Genomic DNA, 15017 nt, shown 5'->3' with positions numbered 1-15017 from the left:
CGGTAGCCTCACAGACACAGAATTCATGGAAATTTGGAGCACTTAGATGACTGTACAGTCACATAGAGTTGAAACTACTAGGAGAATCCAGATCTCATGGAGACAGCCCAGTACTTTATCAGTAAATTATAACCTCAGATGTTGTCCTAGAAATGTTTTACAGGTGACAAGCTCTGAGTGCTTGAAGAAATGGAAAGCAGCATGGAAAGATTTAAGAAAGACTTGAAAGGAGAACTGGGACAAATTACCAAGGATATGCTCCACAGTCACCATGACTGCACTCTTTTTATCCTGAGACAGTGAGATCACAATGTTTTCATGACTAACAAGTATCATTCTTTATTCTCTGTAGGTAATAAGGTCTCAGGAAGGTATTACTTGCTGAATGATGTCCTCAGGCCTCCCAACAAAGTGACTGAATTTGTTCTCTTGGGACTCACACAGAATCCACACTTGCAGAAAATACTCTTCATTGTCTTTTTGTTAATCTTTCTGTTTACTGTGTTGGCCAACCTGTTTATTGTCCTCACCATCTCCCTCAGCCCCACACTTTCTGCTCCTATGTACTTCTTTCTCACTCACTTGGCCTTATTAGACTCTTCTTCACCTCTGTGAGCACACCCCAAATGATAATTGATCTGTTGCACCAGAGGAGAACCATCTCCTGGGGTGGCTGCCAAACTCAGCTCTTCTTGGAGCACTTCGTAGGAGGATCAGAGGTGATCGTCCTCACTGGCATGGCCTGTGACAGCCGCGTGGCCATCTGTAAGCCTCTACACCACACGCCCATCATGTGAAAGGGGCTCTGCCAGCTCCCGGTGGTGGCCTGGGCCGGGGTCATCCTGCACGCCGCCGTGCAGATTCTCTTTATGGTTGACGTGACCTTCTGTGGTCCCAATGTCATTGACCACTTTGTGGGATTTCTTCTCACTGTTGAAACTTGCCTTCAGTGACACCTATAGGCTGGGAATAGTGGTGGCAGCCAACAGTGGTGGCAGCCAACAGTGGTGGCATGTGTTTGCTTCTTTTTGTCATCCTCAGTTCAGTTCAGTCGCTCAGTCATGTCTGACTCTTTGTGACCCCATTAATCACAGCACGCCAGGCCTCCCTGTCCATCATCAACTCCCGGAGTTCACTCAGACTCATGTCCATCGAGTTGGTGATGCCATCCAGCCATCTCATTCTCTGTCATCCCCTTCTCCTCCCACCCTCAATCCCTCCCAGCATCAGAGTCTTTTCCAGTGAGTCAACTCTTTGCATGAGGTGGCCAAAGTATTGGAGTTTCAGCTTTAGCATCCTAGTCACCTCCTACATAGCTATCTTGAGCTCCTTGAAATTCCATGGCTTTGAAGGATGGCAAAAAGCCCTCTCTACATGTGGCTCCCACTTTATAGTAGTGGTGCCCTTTTTTTGTCCTTGTGTATTCACCTACACACATCCTGTGACCATTTAGCCTGTGGACAGGTGGGTGACTATGTTCTTTGCAGTCCTCTGTCCTATCATCTACACAGTGAGAAACACAGAAGTGAAAAAAGCTATAAGGACTCTGTTGACGAAGACAGTCACTTAGGATATTCAGGATTGCAAGAAAGTGATTATTTATATACATAGGAAGGATTACATCTGTTTTACATTGTGAAAAAAAAAGTTAATAAATTTTACAGATCATTGATGAAAAAGAAAGGCCTTTAAAATAATTGTTGAATATTTACTAACAGATTGGTATTTATTTAGCATTTTGATAACTTTTAAACTGCCCTGTCAAGGCTTCAATATTCACATGCATAGTTTCAGAATACTTAACTGAAAGAACAACAATAAACTCTTAGTTTGATAATTGTAGAGTATATTAGTCTCCAGTGTTTTATTGATGTTTTTCCAAATTCTCACATATGTTACATGTATAAAATTGATTTTTCCATAGGATGTTCATGTTAGAATCCCTGTTTTTTCTTACGTTCCGTTACGTTCCGTCGCTCAGTCGTGTCCTACTCTATGCGACCCCGTGGACTGTAGCCTACCAGGTTTCTCCGTCCATGGGATTCTCCAGGCAAGAATACTGGAGTGGGTTACCATTTCCTTCTCCAGGGGATCTTCCCGACCCAGGGATAGAACCCGGGTCTCCCGCATTGGAGGCAGACGCTTTAACCTCTGAGCCACCAGGGAAGCCTGTGTTTTCTTAGGCTCTCATAAATCCACTAAAAGAAAATTTTTGATAAATACATGGGAAAGGGAGAGATGGTGAGTGAAAAACTCAATGCTAATTTTTTTCTGTTAATTTATTAAATTCAACAAGAGAAACATCCACAAAAGGAGGAAATAATAATTCACAACCTAATTATTTTATTAGCACAAAAACTAAGCTAAAATTTTGAAATTACTCTTCATTTACTCTTAAATGTCTTTAAATATCACAGTTTTTCTTGAATCTGAGGGAAATATTTTCTTTTTCTGTATCAGTTCTTGAGCTATTTGAAACTGGGATGGGGGGTTCAGTTCAGTAGAGTCGCTCATTCACATCAGACTCTTTGTGACCCCAAGGACTGAAGCACACCAGGCCTCACTGTCCATCACCAACTCCCAGAGTTTTCCCAAACTATGTTCATTGAATCAGTGATGCCATCCAACCATCCCATCCTCTGTCGTCCCCTTCTCTTCCTGCCTTCAATCTTTGCCAGCATTAAGGTCTTTTCAAATGAGTCAGCTCTTTGCATCAGGTGGCCAAAATACTGGAGTTTCAGCTTCAACTTCAGTCTTTCCAATGAATATTCAGAACTGATTTCCTTTAAGATGGACTGGTTGGAGCTCCTTGCATCCCAAGGGACTCTCAAGAGTCTTCTCCAACACCACAGTTCAAAATATTCAATTCTTCGACATTCAACTTTCTTTATAGTCCAACTCTCACATCCATACATGACTACTGAAAAATCCAGTCTTGACTAGGTGCACCTTTGTCAGCAAAGTAACATCTCTGCTTTTTAATATGCTGTCTATGTTAGTCATATATTTTCTCCCAAGGAGTAAGAGTCTTTTTATTTCACGGCTGCAGTCACTATCTGTAGTGATTTTGGAGCCCCCTAAAAAGTAAAGTCTGCCATTGTTTTCACTGTTGCTCCCTCTATTTACCATGAAGTGATGGGACCAGATGCCATGATCTTAGTTTTCTGAATGTTGAGTTTTAAGCCAACTTTTTAACTTTCCTCTTTCACTTTCATCAAGGGGCTCTTTAGTTCTTCATCACTTTCTGCCATAAGGGTGGTTTCATCTGCATATCTGAGGTTATTGACATTTCTCCCAGCAATCTTGTTTACAGCTTGTGCTTCATCAAACCCAGCATTTCTCATGACATACTCTGTATATAAGTTAAATAAGCTGGGTGACAATATAAAACCTTAATGTACTCCTTTTCCTATTCGGAACCAGTCTGTTGTTCGTTGACCAGTTCTAATCATTGCTTCCTGACCTGCTTACAGATTTCTCAAAAGGCAGTTCAGGTGGTCTGGTATTCCCATCTCTTTCAGAATTTTCCACAATTTATTGTGATCCATACAGTCAAAGGCTTTGGCATAGTCAATAAAGGAGAAATAGATGTTTTTCTCGAACTCTCTTGCTCTTTTGATAATCCAGCAGATGTTGGAAATTTGATCTCTTGTTTCTCTGCCTTGTTGAAAACCAGCTTGAACATCTGGAAGTTCATGATTCACATATTGCTGAAGCCTGGCTTGGAGAATTTTGAGCATTACTTGCTAGCGTGTGAGATGAGTGCAACTGTGCAATAGTCTGAACATCCTTTGGCATTGCCTTTCTTAGGGATTGGAATGAAATCTGACCTTTTCTAGTCCTGTGGCCACTGATGAGCTTACCAAATTTGCTGGCATATTGAGTGCAGCACTTTCACAGCATCATCTTTCAGGATTTTAAATAGCTCAACTGGAATTCCATAACTTCCTCTGGCTTTGTTTGCAGTGATGTTTCCTAAGGCCCACTTGACTTCACATTCCAGGATGTCTGGCTCTAGGTGAGTTTTTTCACCATTATGATTGTCTGGGTCTTTGAAGATTTTTTTTTGGGGGGGAGGTAAACACCTTTTGTTAAATTTCAGCAAAAGGTATTTGTTTATGTTCTAAAGCTATTGCTCTGTAGGTCTGATAAATGTATTTACATCACATGATCATTTTATCATCCCTCAGACACCAGTTGATTCATCTACATCCTAAGCTGGTAGTTTCATTATTATTATCCCCATTTTACAGCGAACAAGTTGAAGCCAAGAGAGGTTCACTTTCTTCACATCACATGTGTTTCCCTCATTAATGTGTCAGGAAATATTACACTGGAATCCAGCTTCCTTTCAAAAGTTTCAGGGATGAATTTCCAATTCAGGTCTTTCAAACTCAGTCTTATGTTCTTTAAAATGAAACATTGCTGTCTGTGGTATGTTTGAGTCTACAGATGAGGCAAATATCTTCAGTCTTAATGATTTGCTTTGTTTCTCAGTCAGATCTGACTTTTTCTGACCCCATGAACTGTCCATGGATTTCTCCAGACCAGAATACTGGAATGGGTAGCCTTTCCCATCTCCAGGGGGTCTTCCCAACTCAGGAATCAAACCCAGGTCTCCTGCATTGCAGGCATATTTTTTACCAGCTGAGCCAGAGGGGAAGCCCAAGAATACTGGGGTGGGTAGCCTATCCCTTCTCCAGGGGATCTTCCTGATCCAGAAATTGAACGGAGGTCTCCTGCATTGCAGGCAGATTCTCTACCAACTGAACTATAAGGAAAGCCTATGTCCTTCAAGAAGATAGTGTTAAATCTGTCGCAGCCTATTCTCACATGTAACAACAAATTTCAACATTACAATTTTTTTTCTCTTTTTTTCCCCACTTTGGCATAGTGAGTTATGCCAACTCACTTTTACAAAAGGTCAGTGTTAGTATGGTAACAGATTTGCTTTTTCTCAGAAAAGCAAAAATATTCTATTTCTTTCAGTTAGTGAAATCGAGTACTAGTGTTGATATTCAGTGACCCAAAGGACTGTAGCCTGCCAGGCTCCTCTGTTCCTGGGATTCACCAGGGAACAATACTGGACTGGTTTGCCTAGCCCTCCTCCAGGGGATCTTCTAAACCCAAGGATCTAAGCAGTCCACCTGGGAAGCCCGTTAAGCTGTTAAAATGATCAAGTTTACAATTGATAATGATAATTAAGCATTTCAAGAGTCTAGACTTAAACAATATGTGATTCATTTTGTCTTGTGACTATTAGAGATTAGCTGAGCATAATCCAGGGATAAGAATGGGGAAACTCTTGAATAAATATTGCTTCTACTCTAAGACTAAAGGGAGGATCTGAAGAGAAAAACTAAGACCAATAGGGCTATTTGAAGGTCTTGCTGGAGGGGTGAGAAGTTTAATGAGGTGTATATTATAAATTGTCAACAGAAAACTTAGAATGTTTCAGAGCTGAAGATGGACATATAAGGCTATCTGGCATTCTCAATTGGAGACTTGCTGGCTTGTGAGAAAGTTTAAGGTATATTAATATGTCCCTTCATACTCATCATCAAGAATATCTCTTGAAGACTAACAGCAACCTAATTATTTCCAATTAAAAAAATAAATAAAACATATAAGCATGCAAGTATGTTTCCTTAAAATTAATGAGACAATATGTGGATCATTGTATACAGATACATTATTTTAATCTGGACTTTAGTGAAATTATTAGGCATTAAATGAGGAAAGTGAGTTCTCTATTGTTGAAGGCCAACTAGAAGGCTTTTCTCTCCCTTCCCCTTCTTGTTTTCCTGATGAAACCAATCAAATATAGTGAAACCATCTATCTATATACAGTCTAGTGAAAAGGTTTGAGTTAGAGTTTGAAACTTTCATACCAGCATGCTAGAATAGAAAAGTGAACATTTAAGTGAATATATATATCTTTTTAATAAGCAGTAACTGAACTGAACTGAACTGAAGAAGACTCTCCCTCTGCAAAGTGGTAACACTGAAGTACTTTCTGTATTGAACCTGAAGTCATGGCTGAGCTTTTAAAATTTGAATTAATTAGGAATAACAATTTTAATTTATATTTAAACATAAATTGACAGCTAACTTAAGGTTTACCTTAATAATAAGACTTTTAATAAAATTAATAAACCATATACATGAAGACTAACACCATTTACATATAAGAAGCATGTTTGATCACTAGGTCAGGAATATCTCCTGGAGAAAGGAATGGCAACACATTCCAACATTCTTGCCTGGGAAATTCCATGGACATAGGAGGCTGGTGGGCTATAGTCCATGGGTTCACAAAGAGTTGGACATGACTGAACAACTAACACAACTTTAAGGCATACATTTTCATAGGTTCTTTATATAATTAAGCAACAAGTGTAATTAAGGAGGATTTTACAGCATTTAATAGAAAAATATATGACTCAGTGAAGGTAAGCCACACGTTAAGACTTTTAGACTTTGTTTCCTTCCTCTCTTCTCACCTGACAACAGTAGTCCTTCTTGCCATGACGTGAAAATATCAAAACACAGATATGATCATTTGCTGCATTGTGGATACTGCCACTGAGACTTTTTCCCTTTTGGTGGGGTAGAGACACTGTCCTCTCTCAGCTCTCCCTTGGCCTTCATTCCTCAGGCGACTTGCACTTTATTGATTCCACTTTTGTTAGAGAGAAGCCACCTGATGGTCTCATCTTTGAAGATATGTTACCCTTCATGGGCATCATGAAAAGTGAAATATAGTCGGCTCAAGATATGAAATTCAAACGGTTGAATTTCAAAGAAAGTGGCACTTGGGTGAAAGATATTTGGAGGAAAAAAAAATTGATACTGAGTTTGGGCATGAGGGTAGCACCCTGAGGAGCTAAACGGGTGTTATTTCTATAGGGCTTTTGCCATTGTTATCCCACAATGCTAACATTTATTACTGGATAAATGGCTTCATGGTCAATTAAGCTTAGGAAAATTAGAAATTAAATTCATTCAAAAAATATTGTTCAGTGCCTACAGTGGGGGAAAAAAAGCTGTACGATTTAGGTATACGACATTGAATAATACATATAGGGTTGTATTTGTGAGGAACTAATTCCAGTGGTGAATAAGTAAATAATAAGCAAGTAAAGAAATGAAACTGTGGAGACGCGGGAGATGCCCGGCCCCGGCGGCGCAGGTGCAGACGCGGGAGATGCCCGGCCCGGCGGCGCAGGCGCAGACGCGGGAGACGCCCGGCTCTGGCGCAACCGACCACGTGCAGAATCGTGGCTGAGATGAGCTACCCCACGCCCAGGGTTAGGGCGGTGGCCCAGAGGAGCTGTACCACGTTCAGGAGGCGGTGGCTGCTTGGGCACCGGAGGGCCGAGAGGAGCTGTTCCACATTCAAAGCAGGAGGCCCGGCCTTGAGGAGATACCCCTCGTCCAAGGTAGGGTACAGCGGCTGCGCCTTGCTGGAGCAGCTGGGAAGAGATACTCCACGACCAAGTGGAATATAAAAATCCAGTGTTCTGGGGAGGAAGGAACAAGATGGCGGAGGGATAAGATGGCAAGACCACTTTCTCCCCCACAAATTCATCAAAAGAACATTTGAACGCGGAGTAAAGTCCACAAAACAACTTCTGAATACTGGCAGAGGACATCAGGCTCCCAGAAAAGCAGTCCATTGTCTTCTAAAGGAGAGAGAAGAAATCCAGCTCCACCCACCAGAACACCGACACATGCTTCCCTAACCAGGGAACCCGGACAAGTCACCCATCCAACCCCACACACAGCGAAGAAACTACTTAATAAAGAGAACTCCACAAACTGCAAGAAGAGGGAAAGGCCACCCCAAGCAAAGCAATATAAGCAAGATGAAGAGGCAGAGAAATACCCAGCAAGTAAAGGAACAAGATAATTGCCCACCAACACAAACAAAAGAAGAAGATATAGGGAATTTACCTGATAAAGAATTTCAAATTTTGATGGTGAAAATGATTCAAAATCTTGAAAGCAAAATGGAGTTACAGATAAATAACCTGGAGAAAAGGATTGAGAAGATGGAAGAAAGGTTTAATAAGGACTTAGAAGAAATAAAAAAGAGTCAATATACAATGAATAATGCAATAGATGAGATCAGAAACACTCTGGAGGGAACAAACAGTAGAATAACAGAGGCAGAAGACAGGATAAGCGAACTAGAAGATAGAATTGTAGAAATAAATGAAACAGAGAGGAAAAAAGAAAAACGAATTAAAAGAAATGAGGACAATATTAGAGACCTCTGGGACAACGTTAAACGCTCCAACATTCGAATCATAGGAGTCCCAGAAGAAGAAGACAAAAAGAAAGACCATGAGAGAATATTTGAGGAGATAATATTTGAAAACTTCCCTAAAATGGGGAAAGAAATAATCACCCAAGTCCAAGAAACCCAGAGAGTCCCCAACAGGATAAACTCAAGGCGAAATACTCCAAGACACATATTAATCAAATTAACAAAGATCAAACACAAAGAACAAATATTAAAAGCAGCAAGGGAAAAGCAGCAAATAACACACAAGGGGATTCCCATAAGGATAACAGCTGATCTTTCAACAGAAACTCTTCAGGCCAGAAGGGAGTGGCAAGACATACTTAAAGTGATGAAAGAAAATACCCTACAGCCCAGATTACTATATCCAGCAAGGATCTCATTCAAATATGAAGGAGAAATCAAAAGCTTTACAGACAAGCAAAAGCTGAAGGAATTCAGCATCACCAAACCAACTCTCCAACAAATGCTAAAGGATCTTCTATAGGCAGGATACACAGAAAGAGTGTATAAACTTGAACCCAAAGCAATAAAGAAAATGGCTACGGGATCGTACTTATCAATAATTACCTTAAACGTAAATGGTTTGAAATTTTCAAAAAGGCTAGGAAACAATTCTCATAGCCATCAATAGTTCAGTGTTGAGTTCATGAATAGTTTTTAAAGTTTGGGACAAACTGTAGTATTTGCTATTTGAAGTACTATTTGTAATTGGCATATTACGATGTAATATTGGTCTTCATTTCCATCTTAAAACGCCTAAAAATGCCTAACAGGTTTTTAGATTTGTGAATTTTAGTTGAAATGTATTTTACGATGTTACTAAACCTACAGAAATATTGAAATATTTCAGAGAACTTATTCACTGTACATTTAATTTATTTTATTTATAAGTTATGAACTGTAGAAAGTTTTACTTGTTGGGTCAAATGCTTGTTGCTTCAAATGCTTGTTGCATTTGAAGTGCTAGTTACAAGAAAATCAAATACCTTCAATGTATAAATGCTATTAAATTTTTAAAAGACTCTGGAGTATAAGTAAGTTTGTTTAAAGAAATTTAGTCTGTTCAACTTGAAAAAAATAAATAAATAAAATTGGAAAAAAATTTTTTAAAATAAAATAAAAAGGAAATAAAAAAAATAAATAAAAGAATAGCCAATGAACTTTGAACGACATATGAAAAAAAAAAAAAAAAAGAAATGAACTGTGAAGAAAGCTGATCGCCAAAGAATTGATGCTTTTGAACTGTGGTGTTGGAGAAGACTCTTGAGAGTCCCTTGTACCGCAAGGAGATCCAACCAGTCCATTCTAAGGGAGATCGATCCTGGGTGTTCATTGGAAGGACTGATGCTAAAGCTGAAACTGCAGTACTTTGGCCACCTCATTCGATGAGTTGACTCACTGGAAAAGACTCTGATGCTGGGAAAGGTTGGGGGCAGGAGGAGAAGGGGATGACCGAGAATGAGATGGCTGGATGGCATCACCGACTCTGTGGACATGAATTTGAGTGAACTCCGGGAGTTGGTGATGGATAGGGAGGCCTGGCGTGTTGTGATTCATGGGGTCGCGGAGAGTCGGACACGACTGAACGACTGAACTGAACTTAACTGAACTGAAAGAAATGAAAAATAAAATTTTGTTAGTAATGGGTAATATGAAGAAAGTTTTATGAGAGGGTGATGTAGCAGATAAAAAATTGCATATAGATTTGTGCAGTTGTTTGAAGCACAGCTAAAATTTCAGTTTATTCAGAGCTTAAATAACCATACTATCCTCCTTCCATTAAAAAAAATAAGCAAGTTATTTAAAAATATGCATTTGAAATGAGGGTCCTATCTTTCCCAAGGAAAAATCGTTTCTTAGGGGATGAATATTTTTTACTGTTTTTATATATAATGCACAGACTTACATATATCACATAAAAAGATAGCAAATTTGTGGCATTCCTATTTCAGAAGATAAAGTGATTAAGGAAATGAAACATCCAACAAAATATCTTTTGGGGGGTAAATAGTGAAAAAGAAAATTGTGCAAAGCTGCCCTGTGCCGCATGCTGTTCTTAGTCACTCAGTCGTGTCCAACTCTTGGCAATCCCATGGACTGTCACCAGCCAGGATCCTCTGTCCATGTGGATTCTCCAGGCAGGTATACTGGAGTGGGTTGCCATGCCCTTCTCCAGGGGATCTTCCTAACCTAGGGATAGAACATGGGTCTCCTGAATTGCAGGTAGATTCTTTACCATCTGAGCCATATGGGAAGTCCAAGTTACCCTAACTCATGTCTACATTGTTAGATGAGAGCATGGAGTAACTTTAGAATGTTAGGAAAGTTAATCCAAGCAGAGGTTGGCCCATCACCTGACCTTCAGTAAAACTGAGAGACTCTTGCTTCTCTGGAGACTTCTGAGAGTGTGGTCAATCATATTTATTGGACCAGTTATAGTCTGTGAGGTGTGTTGCAAATGTAGGATACTGATTTTTTTTTAAATTATTAATAGTAGAAAAAGAATAATGGCCCTAACCCCAAATATTTTTAAATTTTAAACATGCTATTTGAGAATACCAATTTTTAAGGAGTGTGAAAGAATTTAGACTTTCTTTTTTCTTGCTGAGGAACATTTGTAAATGCTTTATCGTGGCAGTTAGATGTGATAACATTTTAATAACAGTCTTAAAAGATACAGAGAACTCCAGATCAGGTGATGGAAAAATTCAGCCCTGGGGCTAGCAAGGTGATCAAGAATAAGTCCTACTGACTTTTCTTCATGTCTGTTACCAGGGAGATGAATCATTGTGCAGTTATTCTTCTACTGAAGAAGAGAACTTAGTTAATCTAAGTTCTATAGTTATCAGCCACTATAATCTGGTTGTGTGTTTGTGGAGCATCAGTTTGGCCTAGCTCCAGTGAGGCTCCACTCCTAGGAAATGTGGATCATTGTAAGGGTGGATGGGAATTCATTGGTATGGTGATTAGCGCCTCAGCCAGTGGAGACACAGCCTCAAAGCGGTGCAGTTGAATTGATGCAAGTCTACACTTTTTAAAATCCTGTGTCATTTGAAAATAACACTTTGTTCTCTTTAATCTGAGTCTATTACCCAAAGGTAAATGTCTTAGTATTGATGTTTTTTTCTAATATATATATTGGAAACTGTTTACAAATTAAACTCAAATATAGCTAAATGGCAGGCAGTTCCATGAATGATTTTGCAAACTGCTTATATCTGGCTGCCTTTTTAGAAAACTTTCATATTTAAATTCTGCTCCTATCCACAGAGGTTGTTTCCTAGATAAATCCTTAGACATTCAGATATGTTTTAAATGTGTTTTTCAAAATCACTAGAAACTCTGGTCCTATCAAAATTACCTCCCATTGACTGATTGGATGATTTGCTTCCATTGTGATCCTGATTTATTTCATTCCACACTTGAATTTTCTAAGTTGCAACTATAATACATCATGATTTCTAGACCTTTGTAGAGAAAACTTCATGTAAGTATATCCTGGATGGAGCCAGACTTTTGATTACTCTGACATGATCTTAGAAAATTACTCACACACTCTCTGCCTTCTAGTTACAGAGATCATCATGTAATTAGACAGATGACATGAAATTGAGTTTTGGAGATGATTTTAACAACTTTTTTGAGTATTAAACATGGTCTTATTAATTTGAATCAGTTTCGAGGTCACTGAAATTACTGAATCATATACATACACAATTTTATTTAAGATGTCAGTTGCTAACCTGTTTTGTCTGTATTAAAAAAAAAAAACTTAGCCTCAGGTTGAAAAGTCTTCAGTTATCAACAATTTTTAGCTTAATTTACTTTAAACTCTGTGGGCAAATTACCAGAACTTAAGTGTCTGCCCTTTTGGTCTCTATCCAGTTCATGAAATTAGCAAATAAATTGTGTGTTTACATGTCAGTGGCTTGTCTTAGAAAAGGGAGGAATGGGAGTAGCTGGTACATATAGGATAATTTTAGACAGATTGCAGTTCCCTTCTTTCAAGCAAATTCTGTGTGTATATGTATTGTATAAGCAATATATATGTGTATATACATAGATATATTTCTGTGTTCCTCTTGTACTAACTGCCTTTCTTTTTCTATTAGTCACCTTTGACAAAGACCTTATTTAGTATGTTTTTCTTTCTGTTTTGATAAATTATTGATTCTAGTTTTTTAAATACATATATTAAATTTATAGATATATAAATAAGACATATTAAATTTGTATATATATATATATGTTAAAACACAGACATTTATTTCTGAGGAGCTCTGCCTATAAGGGTGGTGTCTGCATTGGTCCTGAGGGTGAAGCAAGCAGTTGTTCAGGGTTGAAGACGCCTGCTTCTAAAGTCATTTCAAGAAAGCATTAGTTTTTGTATCTACAATGATATTTTAATTTATATCCAAGTTAAGCTGCTGCATATAATTACATGTCTATTCCTCTTTCAAGGAAAGCAAGTGAAGGAAGGAAGACTTACGGACAGAAATAATCCTTTTAAAGTCCTTCATTAGAGACAGTCCGTTGATGATACTTGTGCTCAGGCATGAGTCTTCTAAGAAACAGAGGACATTGTTGCTCCTTAAAAATGATGACCCAGAGGCTCTCCCTAAATGCCTTGCTATCACTTTCTGTTATCCAAGATTTTATTGAATAAATCATTAAGCTCCATGAGAAACTCAGACACAAGAAACACATATCAACTTAGAGTTGGCTTCTTGGATTCATATCCAGGCTTTGTTAATTACTGACTTTATCAGTTTAGTTCAGTTCAGTTGCTCAGTTGTGTCTGACTCTCCTCGACCCCATGAATCACAGCACGCCAGGCCTCCCTATCCATCACCAACTGCCGGAGTTCACTCAAACTCATGTCCACAGAGTCGGTGGTGCCATCCAGTCATCTCATTCTCTGTCGTCCCCTTCTCCTCCCGCCCCCAGCCTTTCCCAGCATCAGAGTCTTTTCCAGTGAGTCAACTCGTCCCATGAGGTGGTATACCCTTAAGCAAATTAATCATTTGGCTTTATCTCAGTCATACAACGTGTCTCATCATAGATGTGAGGACTAAGTAAGAAAACATATATTAAGTAATAGCAAAATATCTGATATATAGAATATACTAAATAATTTATTATTAGTTTGATTTAGATATGCATATAGATGGTGACTCAGTGGTAAAGAATCTGCCTGTAATGCAGGAGCCGCAGGAGACAGCTTCTGTCACTACATCAGGAAGATCCCCTGGAGGAGGGCATGGCAACCCACTCCAGTATTGTTGCCTGGAGAATCCCATGGACAGAGGAGCTGGCAGGCTACAGTCCATGGGGTCACAAAGAGTTGGACATGACTGAAGTGACTTATCATGCATAGATCATATATCTCTATATAGATATTATATTGTTTTAATTTGGGCTTCCCTGGTGACTCAAGGGTAGATTCTGCTTGACAATGCAGGAGACATGGTTTCGATCTCTGGGTTGGGAAGATACCTTGCAGAAGGAAATGGCAACCCACTACAATATTTTTGCCTGGCAAATTCTATGGATAGAGGAACCTGGCGGGCTACAGTCCTGGGGTCACAAAAGAGTTGAACACGACTGAATGAATGAGTTCACAGGCACACAGCACAGCTTTAACTCTGGAGACTATTATTTGCTGTTTATATCACCAAAGAGATTCTAAGATTGAATGATTAAGCAAATTCAAATTAAAATGAGATGATTTTCTGCATCATTATTTTTAATATATTCAAGGTTCCTAATATTCAGTGATGGCAAATCTGTAGGGAAAATTCATTTTTAATACACTATTTTGGGGAATAAAATATGCTTCAGGATTTTGAGAACAATGCTACCAAATCTGTCAAATGTAAACGTATGTGTATTTTTTGTTTTGATGATGACATAGATTTCTCCAACAGAAATGTGAAGATGTCTGTAAGTGGTGTTCATTGTGTATCTGTGTGTAAGGCAAAATATTAAAACTAAAATAAATTTCAAGCAAAAATGGACTAAAGGAATTATATTCTAACAATGAAATGGAATAATATGTAACAATTAGAATCAAGGAAAATTCATCAATATTGACAGATAATGCTCACACAAGCTGTAAATTAGAATTTCAAGTGAATTATTATATTTGGTACATGTTCATAGAGAGTAAAACACATCAATGATGATATATATACCAAATACAAATGCATATCTTAGGAACATTTACTAAACTGTTCATAGAAGATCAAATGAGTGAGTGCTTATGGTTGGGAGAGGGTTTTTGACTTTAACTTTTCTATCTATCTATCCATTTAAGCTATTCCTCACAGGGCATGTCTTGCCTTTACAATTTATGAAAATAAATTATTTAATTATAAATATTCTGCTTCTGGCTAGAAGAGTGTTTTAGGAAACAAATTTCTTTTGAAGGTTTCTTTTAAAGTCAGTTCAGAAATTTACATCTTGCCTAAAGCTGAAACTGCAATACTTTGGCCACCTCATGCGATGAGTTGACTCACTGGAAAAGACTCTGATGCTGGGAAAGGTTGGGGGCGGGAGGAGAAGGGGACGACCGAGAATGAGATGGCTGGATGGCATCACCGACTCTGTGGACTCTGAGTTTGAGTGAACTCCGGGAGTTGGTGATGGACAGGGAGGCCTGACGTGCTGTGATTCATAGGGTCGCGGAGAGTCAGACATGACTGAG

The 15017-nt window shown here is 38.8% G+C and overlaps 1 pseudogene; it reads left to right on the top strand.

The window, feature by feature from the left end:
• The first annotated feature begins 96 nt into the window (after positions 1–96).
• Positions 97–1570, top strand: LOC129557359 (olfactory receptor 4C12-like; annotated as a pseudogene).
• Positions 1571–15017: the final 13447 nt, after the last annotated feature.

This window comes from Moschus berezovskii, chromosome 7 (genome assembly GCF_049115385.1).
Source record: "Moschus berezovskii isolate FMDL1 chromosome 7, NW_MosBer_1.0, whole genome shotgun sequence".
Taxonomy (NCBI): Eukaryota; Metazoa; Chordata; class Mammalia; order Artiodactyla; family Moschidae; genus Moschus; species Moschus berezovskii.
Note: the sequence above shows the minus strand (reverse complement) of the source record. Positions and strands in the feature narration are given on the sequence as shown.